The sequence below is a fragment of the Biomphalaria glabrata genome, chromosome 4, assembly GCF_947242115.1.
Source record: "Biomphalaria glabrata chromosome 4, xgBioGlab47.1, whole genome shotgun sequence".
In the NCBI taxonomy this organism is placed as follows: Eukaryota; Metazoa; Mollusca; class Gastropoda; family Planorbidae; genus Biomphalaria; species Biomphalaria glabrata.
In genome coordinates, this window is record NC_074714.1 from 7799130 (window position 1) to 7815195 (window position 16066).

At 38.5% G+C, this 16066-nt stretch overlaps 1 protein-coding gene across 2 annotated transcripts in view; it reads left to right on the forward strand.

Moving 5' to 3' along the window:
• The window catches only part of LOC106056526 (tetraspanin-9-like), a 172848-nt gene that overhangs the window by 54177 nt on the left and 102605 nt on the right, over positions 1 to 16066 (forward strand). The gene's annotated exons all lie outside the window — the stretch shown is intronic.

Here is a 16066-nt window from a genome sequence, read left to right on the forward strand (position 1 = left end):
TTAATTAGACCCTTAATTAGTATATTAAGAAACCTGGTCGAACTGCATGTGTTTCCATACTTGGAGGCATTGCAAACACACCTACAGAGACACACATACACAACTTTTTTTTTTATTAATATAGCCTATAAGACTTTTTTTAAAACATTAAAATTTTGATTCATCACAGATGATATTTTCTTTAAGAATTGTGTATATGTATGTTCCTGTTTGTGATACAATCAATTTGGTAACAGTTTTTATTCTACTTGGGTGTCACCTGATGTGATTCACCCGGTGCCCTACTTCCGCACTGGCACCAGAACCGTTACAAAGCATACGACATAATGCTCCAGCTGTGACAGGGAATAGGGCCGGATATACGACAGAGCAAGACAGCGTCCCAGGTTCTCACATTTTTAATTTGGGGGGGGGGGTCTCCACATAAAAAAAAAAACATAATTTATTTTTAACAAAATATGTATAGTAAATATACGAAAATAAGAAAATAAAATAAGATGAAATGTACAAGTACGAATATGACGCATTTCTTTCAACACTTGCTGTTCTATGACTCCCAGCCCTACCCCGTGTAGTCGTCACGCTGTAATTATCTACCACAATATTGCGCAAAGGTTAAAACAACGCGATAATCAGACAAATACTTGTAATTGTCAGAATGTTAATAACACTACCCCGTGTCATAACATCATGACAAACTGTTTCCTAGTTTACAGCAGAGTGTAACTGTCTTAACAGGTGAACGCTTTTTAAAGACAAACAAACTCAACAGTTTTACTGTAGAAATTAGTTTAGTTGTCAACTGAACGGCTTTTCTTCATTTCCTGACCAAGTTTCTAGCCTGTTTGGTGTAAGTGAATGTATCGAAGTTTGGTTTCGTTGTGTTAGCCTGGCTAGTAAAAACACAGGGGTAACGAGGGAAAGAAAGAAAAAAAAAAAAAAAGAGTCTAAGACAGGGGTTCTCAACCTGTGGATCGCAACACCTTTTGGGGAGTCGATTGACGGTTTGCCAGGGGTCGCCTAAGACCATCGAAAATAAGGATTGTTTTGGTGTATTCTTCTATTGCTGTGTGTGTGTGTGAGGGTGTGTGGAGGGGGGGGATGTCGCGGCATAGTGCGAGATTGTAAAAAAAAGGGGTCGCCGAGGTTAAAAGGTTGAGAACCGCTGGTCTAAGAGAAACTGAAAGTTTTCAAAACTTGGAGGTTACTGATCCTGTCTGCTGAACGTTGAGAGATCCAACAGGAACCCAAAGAGAGCTTGTTTGTTTTCATTATAACTTAACTCAGGTGTAGCTAACAGCGAGAAGAGATTCTCATCTGCACCAGAGGGTGGTCAACCTAAGGCCTGCGGGCTCTGTTTATTACGTATAACGCATGGGTAGTGGCGAAATTCGTTTTTTTTTTAGCAGCCCCCGAAAGGGGAAAAAAACGCTATTAGTTTTGTGTGAAATGTCTGACCGTCCGTCCGTCCCGTAAAGATCTCGTAAACTAGAAAAGATAGTGAGAATCCGACATCATAATATTTTAGTCCATTCAAAGTTCTGATGCAACGGCTACTTTTTTCTTTTCTAAAAGCGAAAAACCTAATTTTTTAAATGCAAGCAGTTTTTTTTCATAAAAATACACCACTTTTACAACTATTCACTATTAATAGTAACATACACCGTAGGCTCTTTAAAAGGAGGGGAGATATGCATGTACCATATTCTCAACACATTTATGCAAATGGTTTTAGACTTTTTTTGTTTAAAAAAATATTTTTTACAATTGTATTGCTACGTTATGTAAGTTCTTTACTACTAACTACTACATTTAGCCGAAAAATAATGTTTACTGTTTTTTAAGAGAAAAAAATCTATTTAGTATGCATATAAGTTGGACATAATTAAAAACAACAATTAATAAGTAGGTTTTCATATACTATTCTACAGCCAAAGGTTATACACAAAATTTTTTTTTTCTTTTTTTTAGGATTTGAATAAGACAAAACAATTATAAGACATCAGTAAGGCCAGGTTCGCATTTAACTTCACATTCACCTATCCTTTGGTCTGCTGGACCACTGGGGCACCACATAAGATCTGTCAACCTTCTTTCTCCATTCTTCTCTATCATTTGTCTTTGATAGAATTTAATTCTGATGTTCTTTCTGAAAATATTGATACCTGCCTTTTTACCTGCCTGGGTGAACCATTTAAGGGGCCGATTTTTGAGTTTGTGTTTCCACACAAACTATCTTTGTATCCTTGTTTTTAATATGAAGCTGCCGAATTGTTTCAAACGAGGTTTCGTTAAAGGGAAACTCCGATGGTTTTTCAAATTTAAGTTATTGACATATTTAAATTCTGCGTAAAAAGGTGTAATAGTAAACATTTTACCATTTTTTAGAAAAAAAAAATTCGAATATTGTGGTTATAGTAGCCTAATTAAACAATAGTTCTGCATCTTGCTATCCCACAACGCCACACGTTCAACACTGTCACACTGCCGATAACAAACTCCAATGTAAATCTTGATAATCCCAGAACTAACTCCCTGTAGAGACATAAGAAAAGACAAATTGAAAGTTCTAGTCCCAAAACGCTAAGGCAGCGAAACAACTGCGAAATGCAGTCATGCCTTAGATACTCACCCTAAACAGGGGAACACAGAAGAATCTCAAACACACGTTACACCAGCATAATAACAAAACCACTACATAAAATTACAAGCAAGGCAACTAAGAAAATGCGTTCAAAAATTGTGCACTTAATACACATTGGTGCTAGAATGCCATAATCTACGCACCGACAGACGGTCGTTGACTTGTAGCACCAAACTGCTGGTAGACAACTAGACCGCAGTAGGCTTATAATATTTTAACATATACAACATGAAAAAAACTTGATTTAAACTTCTTTATTTGAACAAACCCGAATAAAATTTTTATAACAATATATAATTCCACTTGAGATAAAATGAAATCAATGTAGTAGACTTACGTAATAATATAAAAATGATGTTTTAAAAACAAAAATCTAACTCACTACAAAAACACGTTTTTACACTCTGGCATCCTGGACACGTCTGGCCTACCCAAGTCAGCTTACGACAGTGCCACCAATCTTGTATCATTCACACTTGATAGCCACCAACCAATCGTTAACTTCTCACTCGCACTCCATAACATCCCTGGAGTATTTTTGTGGATAGCCTATAGTCGAAGTGATTGCTTTCTGATATATTTAATAAGCCATACTTGTAACTTGTAACAATTTAAAAAAAACACGAAGAAGAGAACTGTTAGATCTGGTTTGAAGTTTAAAAATGTTACTTTGTGTATGTCCAAGTTCCCCGCGAACTAGATAGTAGACCACTATCTGGAACGTGGGAATTCCCAGATGAAAAGAAAACAACATTAATCTTAGGTACAGAGGTGTAAAACTCCTACTGTGTAGATTGGGGTCTGATGTACTAACAGTAGGGGACTTGGCGCTGTATCGTTATTGGAAGTTTTTTTTACTCATCTGTGAGGGCTATCTATCTATCTATCTATCTATCTATCTATCTATCTATCTATCTATCTATCTATCTATCTATTTATCTATCTATCTATCTATCTATCTATCTATCTATCTATCTATCTATCTATCTATCTATCTTACTTAAGTTTTCTTTCAGAGGATCTATCAACTGCCCACCATTCAATGATGAGAGCTTTTAGCAAAATGCTTTTGTATTTTGTGTAGAGAAAATAAGCAAGAGCGGATAATGTTTACAAAAATATTTACACTTTTTTAAAAACTCTGAACTTTATAAATAAAACACACATACATTATTTAAAAGATAAAGGGGGGGGGCAGCTATTCACCCCATAAATACCCCGTGTCTCCATCTTATGGTTAAAAAGGCGCCGCCTTTGCGTCTATAGCATTATTAGTGCTGTTAAAAATGTGTAAATCTGCCTATGAATGAAAACAGCCAGACAACAGTGCCATTATTTACTATGCGCTTATCCCCCCCCCCTTGCACAATTATTTGTTACCCCCATTAAGAATTATTTATCGCACACATCAGGTAGTGTTGTTGTTTTATCTGCCAAAACTATTTACCCACTTTTTTTTTTTGGCTAAGCAGAAAAGAAAAAAAGAGGGGGGGGGAGGAGAATAGTAAATGTTTTGTTATAATCATTAAGAGATTCACTAGAATTTGATATAAGTTTGTTTCGTTATAATATACTCAAATATTGGCTTCATATTTCCAATATTCGGTGTCGAGTTCATGAGTTGAATATTCGTAATTAGAGATTTGCATCTATGGTGGAAATATTTTTTTTAATAAGATTTTTTATTTTGGTATATCCGGCGTACAGAAGAAAGGAGATGTTGATAACATTATTTTTTTAAAGGTATAAAATCATTTTTTTTTCAACAGTTGAAGAATCAACTTTTATAGACTCTTCAGTTTGTAGTTTTAATCTTGACCATTTAGTTGGCAACTGTCAAAGCAACCCCCCCCCCCACCACGACAAAAGTCGAGGGACAGATGGTGATGATAAGTTGGCAACATTTAAGTTCAATGTAGCGACCTCGGCATTGTTTAGTTGAAAATCTATAAAAATCTATAACTAGCTAATTATTTGGTGAATCGGGATATGCTGCTCTCAACGTGTTGATAAGAACGCGATAGTCCTTTCAAAACTGATGTTGGCTCTAGATCTAGGTATAGTTCTCAAGTGAAATTTACATTTATTTATTTTTTTTACGTTGAAAAATTATAACGGTCAAACTAGAGTTTACTCCGTGTGGCCAACGAGCTAGTCATTCTTTTCTCAGCGATATACATCAACTGTTAAATTTATAGAAAAATAGTTAGAGCCGTTTTTGAGATCAGCGTCTGCCCACCCACCCTTTCAACCAACAGCGAATCCGGAGAATTTGGATGAGGAACAGAGGAAAAGGGCGATAATTTCGTTGTAAACTGTAACCGAGCACAGGTGAACAAAATATAGGAATAGAGAGAGAGAACAACAATGAGCGAAAGTAAGTCAGAAATGACTTATGACAGTGAGAACCACACAGTGGAAATAGTAAAAGGTTAGAGCAGTGATTCTCAAGCTATTGCCAGCGGGCCATATCCAGCCCGAAACGTTGTGCTATTCGGTAGATCGACAGTTCTTCCCACAGTTCATGATGACCCACAAAAGTTCGTTTTCATGGTATTCACGGTGCGCGAGGAGGTTCTTTTTGTTGTGCTGTGCCCCATGAGTCGGGGAAATTGAAATTAATATGCCCCCTAGGCTGAAAAAAAAAAATTTGGGAATCACTGGCTTGAAGGAACAGAGTGAGGAAATGGGTCTGTCAAACTTTCTTTCTGTGGATCAATGTCTGCAACAGGAAAGGTAAAGAAGTCAGCAGGCAAGTAGGTTACAGAGTTATGTGAGACGAACTCAGAAACAGAATGCAGGTGTCACTGATATATCTATGTTCACTGTTGAGTAGAAGGACTAGGTGTCTAGGTTTTTTTTAACACGTGCTAGATATGTCTATGTTAACTTGCGAGAAAAGGCTCTAGGTGTTTAGGTTTTTTTAACACGTGCTAGATATGTCCAAGAATACAAAAGCGTCAACAAACGGATTAGAAAGGGAATGAAAGAAGCGAAGAAAAAGTGGATAGAGAATAAATGTCAAGAAATTGAACAGGGACTTAATAGAAACAACAGCAAAAAAGCGTACCAATTAGTAAAGGACCTCACTACTTCAAAGCATGGAAGAACCAACACAATACAAGACAAAAACAACAAATGCTTAACCGAGGACAAAGATGTGTTGAAAAGATGGACGGAATACTGTTCAGAGTTGTATAACTTTGAAATATCAGGAGATCCAGAGATACTAAATGTCCCGACAGTTTCCAACATTGACGACTATCTGATTCTTCGCTCGGAAGTAGCAGCAGCAGTAAAAGCCCTGAAAAAGGGAAAATCGGCCGGAGTTGACAACATTCCTGGCGAACTTCTTCAGGCGGGAGGAGAAACTATGATAAACGCACTCTATATGATTTGCAACAAGATCTGGCAATCAGGAGATTGGCCCAAACCCTGGACCCAATCACTCATAATAACCCTTCCAAAGAAAGGCAACTTACAACTCTGTCAAAACTATCGCACCATCAGCCTCATAAGTCATCCCAGCAAAGTACTGTTAAAAATCATATTAAACCGGCTAAAACCGATAGCAGACAACATCATATCAGAAGAACAAGCAGGTTTTAGACAAGGTCGCAGCACAACAGAGCAAATCCTAAACCTCAGAAAACTCTGTGAGAAATATCTCCAACACCAAGAGAATCTTTTCCATGTCTTTATTGATTTCAAGAAAGCTTTCGATCGAGTATGGCACGGAGCACTCTGGGCGACAATGGAAAAGTACAACATTAATAAAAACAAAATCAAAGTTATCCAGAACCTCTACAAGGAGGCCACCAGTGCGATGTACTTCAACAATAATATTGGGGACTGGTTCAAAACCACAGTTGGAGTAAGACAAGGCTGCCTACTGTCACCAACACTCTTCAATATCTTCCTTGAAAGGATAATGGAAGATGCCCTCGAGGGCTATGAAGGTACTGTTAGCATTGGAGGAAGAAGAATTACTAACTTGCGCTTCGCAGATGACATTGACGGCCTAGCAGGGACAGAAGAAGAACTAGCTGACCTGGTGATGCGCATTGACAAGACTTCCGCAGCATATGGCATGCAAATAAATGCCGAAAAAACTCAAATTATGACCAATAGCCATCAGGGCTTTAAAAGAGGCATCAGTATTGGAGGTGAAAAGCTAACTAGAGTTAACAGCTTCAAATACCTCGGAGCTATTGTCTAAGATGAGGGAACAAAACCCGAATTATTGGCCCGAATAGCACAGTCCACAGCAGCCCTTTCAAAACTTAAAATAATATGGAAAGATAAGGGCTTAGCCCTCGGCACCAAAATCAGACTGATGCGCTCTCTGGTCATGGCCACATTTTTATATGCTTGTGAGTCGTGGACGTTGAATGCAGAGCTTGAGAGGAGGATCCTAGCAATGGAATTGAGATGCTACAGAAGGATCCTAGGCATCACATTCAAAGACCGCATCACAAACCAAGAAATCAGAGACAGGGTTACTGTAGCGATCGGAGCTCATGACGACCTGCTTACTATTGTGAAAAAACGAAAGCTTAAAACCTTTGGCCACATTACGAGATCTACGGGGCTCGCAAAGACCTTTCTTCAGGGAACAGTGCCAGGGAAAAGAAGAAGAGGCAGACAGAAAAAGCGATGGGAGGACAACATTAAAGAATGGACAGGCCTGCCATTGAGAGAGGTTCTGAACAAGGCAAAAAAAAGGGAGGAATGGAGAAAGACGGTCGACAAATCTTGCCTGGTGCCCCAACGGTCCAACAGACTAAGGGATAGGTAAAGGTAAAAAAAAGATATGTCTATGTTAACTTGCGAGAAAAGGCTCTAGGCTCTATTGAAGTTGTTAGTGAACGGATGCTGCGAGGTGGGGGAGGGGCTAGCTAGGGCTTGTGACCTTTGACCACTGAGGTGGTAATTTGCATACGGGCGAAATGGCTCTGGATGTCCGAAGAATATTTTTTTGGACATTCCGATGGTCTAGAGGTTAAGTTCGCTTAGTGCGTTATCGCTAGGCGGTGGTGTCGAATCCAGAGTCACAGGTTCGAGCCTCGGTCGGCGCATTCCCTTATTTTCGTAGCATTCCAATTCACTACTTTCTCTCTTAAAAACTTGGTTCCTGGTGCCGCTATTCATTTATGTTTAATATATGTATGTATAGATATGCCTATGTTTACTTGTATGAAAAGGCTATAGGTTTTATAGGTTTTTCTTAAACACGTTTAGATATATCTTTGTTTACTTGTAAAAAAAAAACGGTTCTAGCTGTCTAGGTTTTTCTTAATCACTTTGTTGACAATATTAGTATTCAGAAGAAAGACTTTGTTGACAATATTAGTAATAATAATAATAATAATAATAATTTTATTTATAAAGCGCTGTTAACAAACAAAATGTAGGCTCAAGGCGCTGTAACAACATTACAAACATAAACACAACTGCCGAAATAACAGGTAATCTAAAAAAGTTTTAAACAAGTAGGTCTTAATGTTCTTCTTAAAAGTGGTATAGCATGTTGTCTGTCTGAGATCAATGAGGAGTGAGTTCCAAACCTTTGGTCCGTGAACTGAAAAAGCACGCAGACCGTAGCTTTTGAGGGAGAAACGTGGCACTACTAAAAGCGTTGAGTCCATTGAGCGCAGGGTTCTCTGGGGGACATATGGAGTAATCAGTTCGCTAAGGTACAAGGGCATCTCATTGTTATATATACACTGATGACAAAGTGTGGCGACCTTGTAATCGATTCTCGCTTTCACGGGAAGCCAATGGAGCGTGCGCAAGAGCGTAGTAGCAGAATCTTGTCTAGTTTTTTTAAGGACTATTCGAGCGGCGTTGTTCTGTATACGTTGCAGCTTGGCTATTTTGTCATCAGGTATACCTGCTAGCACGGCGTTGCAGTAGTCAAGGCGGGAGAGTATGAATGCCACAGCTAGCGTTTTTGTTGACTCCGTTGTTAAATATGGTCGGATCTGGCCTAATCTGCGCAGCTGCAGATAAAGACCTTTGCAGAGCTGATTTATGTGTGGGTCGAAAGATAGTGTTGAGTCAAAGAAAACTCCAAGATTCCGCACTACATGGACAAAAGGAACATGGCAGTTCGTGATAAAGAGAGAATCTGTGCTTTCAACTTTTGAGACATTGTTCCTAGTGCCAATCTTAATTATTTCTGTCTTGTCTTCGTTCATCTTGAGTTTATTTTCAACCATCCAATCGCTCACCCTTGCAACGGTACCACTGATATTCTCTGCCAGATGGGACACCTCTGAGGGTACTGATGAATCGTATAACTGTGAGTCATCGGCAAAGAAATGGTATAAGATGCCGGTTGGCCGTATGACACTGCTGAGTGGATATGTGTACATAGTGAACAGTACTGGGCCTAGAACTGATCCTTGGGGTACTCCGTATTTCAAAAGTAAGCTTGTTGATTCCGTCCCGCTAACAACGACACTTTGGGTGCGTTCCGTCAGGTAGGATCCAAGCCACTTTAGGACGACTCCTGCTAAACCAAAAGTTGCAGAGAATCTGGCCATCATAATTTCATGGTCTAGCGTATCAAAGGCTGCGGACAAGTCCAGCATAGAAAGAATTGATATGTGGCCTTTGTCGGAATTGTGAAGTAAGTCGTTTAGTACCCTGACCACTGCTGTCTCTGTGCTACGGCACTTCCTATATGCAGATTGAAATTCTTCCAAGAGACAGTACTGTTCAAGATGAGAAAGAATTTGCACTAACACGATGCGCTCCAGAAGCTTTGACAGGAAGGGAAGATTTGAAACCGGGCGATAGTTTTTTAGACATTCCGGGTCAAGACTGGATTTCTTTAATAAGGGCCTGACAAGTGCATGCTTAAATTGCTGTGGTACAATGCCTGAAGTCAGTGAAGAGTTCACAATGTTGGTAATTGTAGGTACAAGCTCATCTAAACATTCAAGGAGCAAGGAGGTTGGAATGGGATCAAGGTCACATGACTTATTTGGCATCTTCAAAATAGTACTTTTGACATAATCTTCAGATACACGCTGAAACTCGCAAAAAGGAGTATTTTGAAAAATTGGAGAGTGGTCAAGCTGTGATGAGAGGGATGGCATGTCATTTCTAATCTGCTCAATCTTCCCAATGAAGAATCTATTGAAGGAATCAGGAAGTTCAGATAATGGGATAGATGACGGCAAACGTTCGTTATTTGCTCCCCCTAACATTTCAGCGGTGATCCTGAATAGCTCCTTTGAAGAATCAGAATTTTCGATTTTTTGTCGAATATGACTAGCTTTTGCGTCTCTAATCATACGGTTAACCTTGTTTTTTTCTCGTATGTATATTTGTCGATGTATCGTCAGACCTGTCTTTTGAAATGTACGTTCGGCACGTCGGCGAATAAGTTTGGCAGTCTTTATGTCTTCCGTCAACCAGGGTGCAGATGGCCTAACTGAGACTGTACGAGTGACAAGAGGTGCATGGCTGTCCAGCAACTTTTTCAAGCAAGAATTGTAATTGCTGAGAACGTCTGTGTTGATCTGTTGCAACAGCAAAGAGGTCACATCCATTTTGAAGGAGGCAATATCTATGGCTTTAAGTTTACGGGAAGTCACGTTTTTCTTTGGCCTTTTTGCTTTTGATAGGCGCATTTCAAAGTTTACGAGAAAATGATCTGACAAGCCGCGGTCTGAGACATTGAGTTTGGCTACAAGCTCACTTGCATTTGTAACAATCCAGTCAAGAGTATGGCCTTTGACGTGTGTCGGAACATTTATCAGTTGGTCTAAGTTGCGATCCTTTAGCGCATTTTTCAGCGACATCGCGTATGTCTCATTTTCACTGTCAAAATGCAAGTTCACATCGCCTATGACAAATAGATCTTTTGTTGATATGTGACTGTCAAGGAGGTCTTGAAATTCTTCGATGAAAACTTTTGTTGTCAGTTTATTTCTCTTGCTTGGTGGTGGGCGGTACAGGAAAATAAAAGTCAGTGTTCTACTGTGGTGGGAAAGGCGAAACTCGCACATCTCAAAGGTCGTGTACGTTGAGCTTTCAGGTCTTATTGTTACATACTTGGCTAGACTATCTCTGTACAGTATTGCTAAGCCCCCTCCGCTGCCTGTTTTTCGAGGTAGACTCTTTAAAATAAAGCCTGGGGGCGTTAGCTCAATGGTTCTTGGCTCATCACCAACTTCTTTAAACCATGTCTCACTAAGGAAAACGATGTCGTAGCTATCATCAGTGATGGTGTCTGCAAGCTCAAGGGTTTTGTTACTGCATGACTGGGCGTTGAGGTGCATTATTTTAAGCAGACTGGAGGATATAGTCACCAGAGGCGTAGCACATTTTGAAGACACCGGAGGAGTAATATCCCGAATTATAGGTTTTTGATGGGGACATCTGACCTCTGTTGTGTGAGGAGCAATAGGGGTGGGGTGGTTAATAAAACAGTTTAGTAGGGAACTGCTGAACTCTGTCGTAGAAGAAATGACAGGGGTAGGGGTGGGGTTAACAACACAGTTAAGAGTCCTGGAAACTGTGTGACATGTATCTGTTGAGTTGAATTGCGGTAGGTTATACCATAGGCGAATAAGACGCCCAGCCCTAGACCCACGAACTGTCGGCAGTTTACGCCCGATGCCAAGTCGACGAATATTTCGGAAAACCTCGCTGTCTAGTCGTGATTTGAGTAACACACATGTGCGTCCTATGCGACGTAATAGATTAGCGTCCATGACTCCAGTACGGTGATTTGACACACTAGGACTGATGACACACAGGTTTGCGCTCCGACTGCTATGTAGTGGCCACGGTACACGGTTTTACCAAGCACATCAATCCCTCGGGCTATGAGTATCACTCTGTTACTGTTTATATAGATGCTTGTTAAACTAAAGGATAGTAAATGAATACAAAAACTAATTAAATTTAATTAACGTGACTTAAATCTATCAAACTAAATACACCAATCTATAGACGAAATCAACACAAATCTAATGGTATAAGAAAGATCACTTAGCTCTAGAAAATAGCAACACAAAAATCCTCCAAAACGAGAGACGAAAAAACACGACTGCTGCCTGCTGGCGCAACAATATTCAGAAGTATAGTATTCAGTAGTATTCAGAAGAAAGACTTTGTTGACAATATTAGTATTCAGAAGAAAGACTTTGTTGACAATATTAGTATTCAGAAGAAAGACTTTGTTGACAATATTAGTATTCAGAAGAAAGACTTTGTTGACAATATTAGTATTCAGAAGAAAGACTTTGTTGACAATATTAGTATTCAGAAGAAAGACTTTGTTGACAATATTAGTATTCAGAAGAAAGACTTTGTTGACAATATTAGTATTCAGAAGAAAGACTTTGTTGACAATATTAGTATTCAGAAGAAAGACTTTGTTGACAATATTAGTATTCAGAAGAAAGACTTTGTTGACAATATTAGTATTCAGAAGAAAGACTTTGTTGACAATATTAGTATTCAGAAGTTAATATCTTACAATTTTACACATTCACATGTTTCATGTGTAAAATGTTTTCATGAGCTGTGAAGTAAGAATAACAACACACCGTGACCTGTGACCTACTTTCACAGTTGATAAAATAATATAATATTAAAAGCTCGTAGATTTTCAAAATGGAAGTATATTTGAAAATTCAATACCCTTGACATTTCTTGGTAAATTTTTAAAAAATTTCAAATAGAAAATAGAAAACTTAATACGATTATAGAACGACCGTATCACAGAGCCTCTCTAGGTCCAGAATTGATTCTAGCGTATTTAGTAGGAACTGTGGGTCCTTCTTCTTCTGCCTCTTTTCCAGTTTCTTTAAATCAATTTGTAGGTCATTGACTTAAGTGTTGTGAATCACCTCAGTCTCATAACCTAAGTGGCCTGTTGTCACTGGACAGAGTGGACAGAGCTGTTAGAACTAATCGATAGTCTCCTTAAATAGACTAGTTTAAAAACATACTGGCAACGACTGAGAGATGGACAAATGGACAAAGGGTCAAGACTGATTGACTCAATGTAGATTCTATCACAGAAATTTCAAGCCAGACGCAGTCTTTGTGATAAAACGTCATTCTCTTTCTTTGTAAATGTCGTTAGAGTTGAGTTGAAATGTAAATGTCGTTAGAGTTGAGTTGAAGTGTTTGCAACTCAATGCCCATGTAAGCATCTCTATATCGGCCTGTTGAAACGATTGTTCTGTCTGGGAGGGATCCACCCAAATCTAAATTTGCTATAACGCTGTTTCCGATGGTTCTATCGAAAGACTAGGCGAGGCAGGAGGCCGAGCACACCGGGGAAACTTCTTCTCTCTATTACATCAGAATTTAAGAATGATCACCATTAAACTGCCCCTTGAGGAACGGAGAGTGGATAGTGGCATGGTTCTCTTACCTTCGCCAGTGACTTGGTAACTTTGTAATTGCCTCTCAATGCATACTCTATATTCAAGGCCTTTAAAAATTCATCATACTAACACGGTTATTTTGTGGACTTTATTATGTCGTAAAATCCTTTATCAGAGAAATATTCTTCATGTTTCATTGATTCATCTTTACGACTTGTATATATCCGAAAAAAAAAAAAAGAAAAGAAAACAATTTGTTTCAGAACATAGAAAGATTTTGGAATTGGGAGGGGGGGGGTAGTGCTATGTAAACTAATTAAGCAAACATCTAATTGGCGAGTACAGATTTATAGATTTGGGCCTCATGTGCATGCCACCGAAGTCATGTTTTGTGTTGCCGGAAAGTTTCAGGCCTGAGGGTCTTCATTAGTGTAGGCCGAGATAAAGTCAATTAGGATAATGAGAATGGTTTATGATTGATATCCGGCCAGGATGTGCAGGCTAAAATAACAAGTCGAGTTATCTTTCTGTTGCTAGTTTTTTAATTTCTTTCTAAGTGCCACATTGAAGAGTTACATTTTATTTCGCCTTTAAGGAACATAAGGAAATAATTTTAGACAAATTTCAGAAACTATGAGGTCTATATATAAGATTTTTTTTGAAAAACATAATTATTACATGGAATAGGGTTTCTGATACAAATGTCTATACAGCACACTGACACTTATTTCTGTTCAGGGGCGTAGCTAGGAATTTCCCATCGTTTGGGGGACCGGAGGGCTTGACCTCTTTAGGGGCCCCTGCATTTTGCGTAATATTTCTTCTTATGTAAAAAAAACATTCATTTGGGGGCCCCCCTCTAGTCGGGGCCCGGGGGAATTTTCAAATTCTCCCCCCCCCTCATCCCCCCACTCTAGCTACGCCACTGTTTCTGTTGAATGTATGTGCGATTTCTTAAAATGGCTTTCCTATAACGTATCTTCCATGCTCACTGCGCTATGGACTACTATGAGTGAGAACGCTTCGTGCTGCCTTTAGGAACTCAGACAACACACCATCAGGTCGAGTCGGGGTTCAAACTAGAGCCAGCTTGGTTGGTAGTCATGCGGTTTACTGTTCTCAGACCAAAAATTCTACAAGATTAAACCTAATTATAACCCAAACATAGACAGGAGAGTTCACATAGACAGGAGAGTTCACATAGACAGGAGAGTTCACGCGTTCATTGCAAAACAAAGCAGGTCAGAAAGTCAATTCTAGATGACTTATCATCCAAGACATTCAGTGTCGATCTGGGACACTCTGAATACGTTTCATGTTTTTAACGCTTCAATTCGTTTCTACGAAAGTTCAGGATTATGAAGAAGGAAGAGGCTGGGTTTATAAAATTTAACTTCAATTAAATGTATAAATTCTTGGCCCTAATATTTTGTCTGTTTTTGAAGCAATACTTTTTATTTTATCCCTAAGTTCTTGCCATAATACTATATATTAACATTTATAAGTAACTTTTAAAACATAAGTATTTTTTTTAAATTAAATGTGTCCATCCAACCAACCATCCCAGTGGCGCTACAGCCCATGGAGGGCTCTAGCCTGCTTCAACACATCCTTCCATTCAGATCTCTCCTGGGCCTTTCGTCTCCACGCCCTAAATGTTTACATGTTTAAAAAAATATGTCATAATGTCACAGATTTGATGTGAGAATTGTGTTGTTAACATTATCAATTAAATTTTAACCTCTCAAAGTAACGTGTCAGTGTGGAGACACCTTTACGGTACCACATTGAAGAAACACAGTGTTGAAACGAAACGAATTGAGTTTGATATTTTAAAATTCAATTGGATTTCTCCAGCGATGAAAAAAAAAATTACTTAAAAAGCAAATTACTTGTACACCAGATATAGGTATTCATTAGAACTGCGAAAGAGCTATGAACGTTCAACAAAACACAGTGAACAAAATATAAATACTGATTAAGTGACTAACGACCAACGACTAGTCTCCCCCCCCCCAAAAAAAAAAGAGAAACATTTTTTTACAAGATTATTTTTATTGTTTTGTTTTGTTTTTTATTTACAAAAAATGTATCTTCAAGGACGTCCCGATGTTTTGGTCTGACCTAACACAAAAATTTGACCCATGTCTTGACCTTTGCACTACACGAGCGAATAGTGCAGTCAAACGTAAAAATTAAACCGCACGTCATTCATTTGACTTACTTAGCAATTCATTTGACCTACTTAGCGATTCATTTGACTTACTTAGCAATTCATTTCACTTACTTAGCAAGGAAAATCAAACGGTATTAAAAATTATGCGAAATCTTTAATGTTCCTAGACAATTCCTCGCACTAGCTTACAAAATCTTTATGGGTGGAAAATGGAAAATGACGGGTATTTCGAATAGGCTCCATCGAATGTCCTAAAAAATTTGACAGTTTATGTATATCGTTATATAAATATACTAGCTAATTGGTTACACAATCAATGCTCTGGTGTTACAATTTTTCAAAATATAATCCTCTTAACATTAAATTCGACTACTTTGAAAACGCTTTCGACAGTAGTGCTCGTTTTCGACTCAAATGTTTCGTTTTGTACAGTCAGAAGCTGAATGATTGAATTTTGAGCCTCGTTTTATATAACAAATATCAGGTGACCGAGCCTCGCTCGGATGAATAATTTGTTAAGGAAGTCATACCCGAAGTCATTTTGGGAATATTCTTGTAATTACGAAAATGAACGATCGGATAAAGACTACTAATCTGAAGAGTTGTTTTAGTGTTCTGTTAGTTCTAATTGTAGGCCTAATTGTACATGTCGATTAAATTTAAAGTCTTTTAAGTCCTCCTACAGCCTAGACAAACTACAGCTCACGTCCGTCTTATAGTTTTACAATCCATCTTTTGCGTAAAACAATTGTAGGCTTACTATTAATGGCTTGAAAGAAAGTCATTGCAGTGTAACTTTTCTACGTTATAGGGTAAAACATGCACTTAGTGACAAAGTAAAATGGCGCATTTTTTCTTATTAGACTTAAATCATCGCATTAGTTTTCT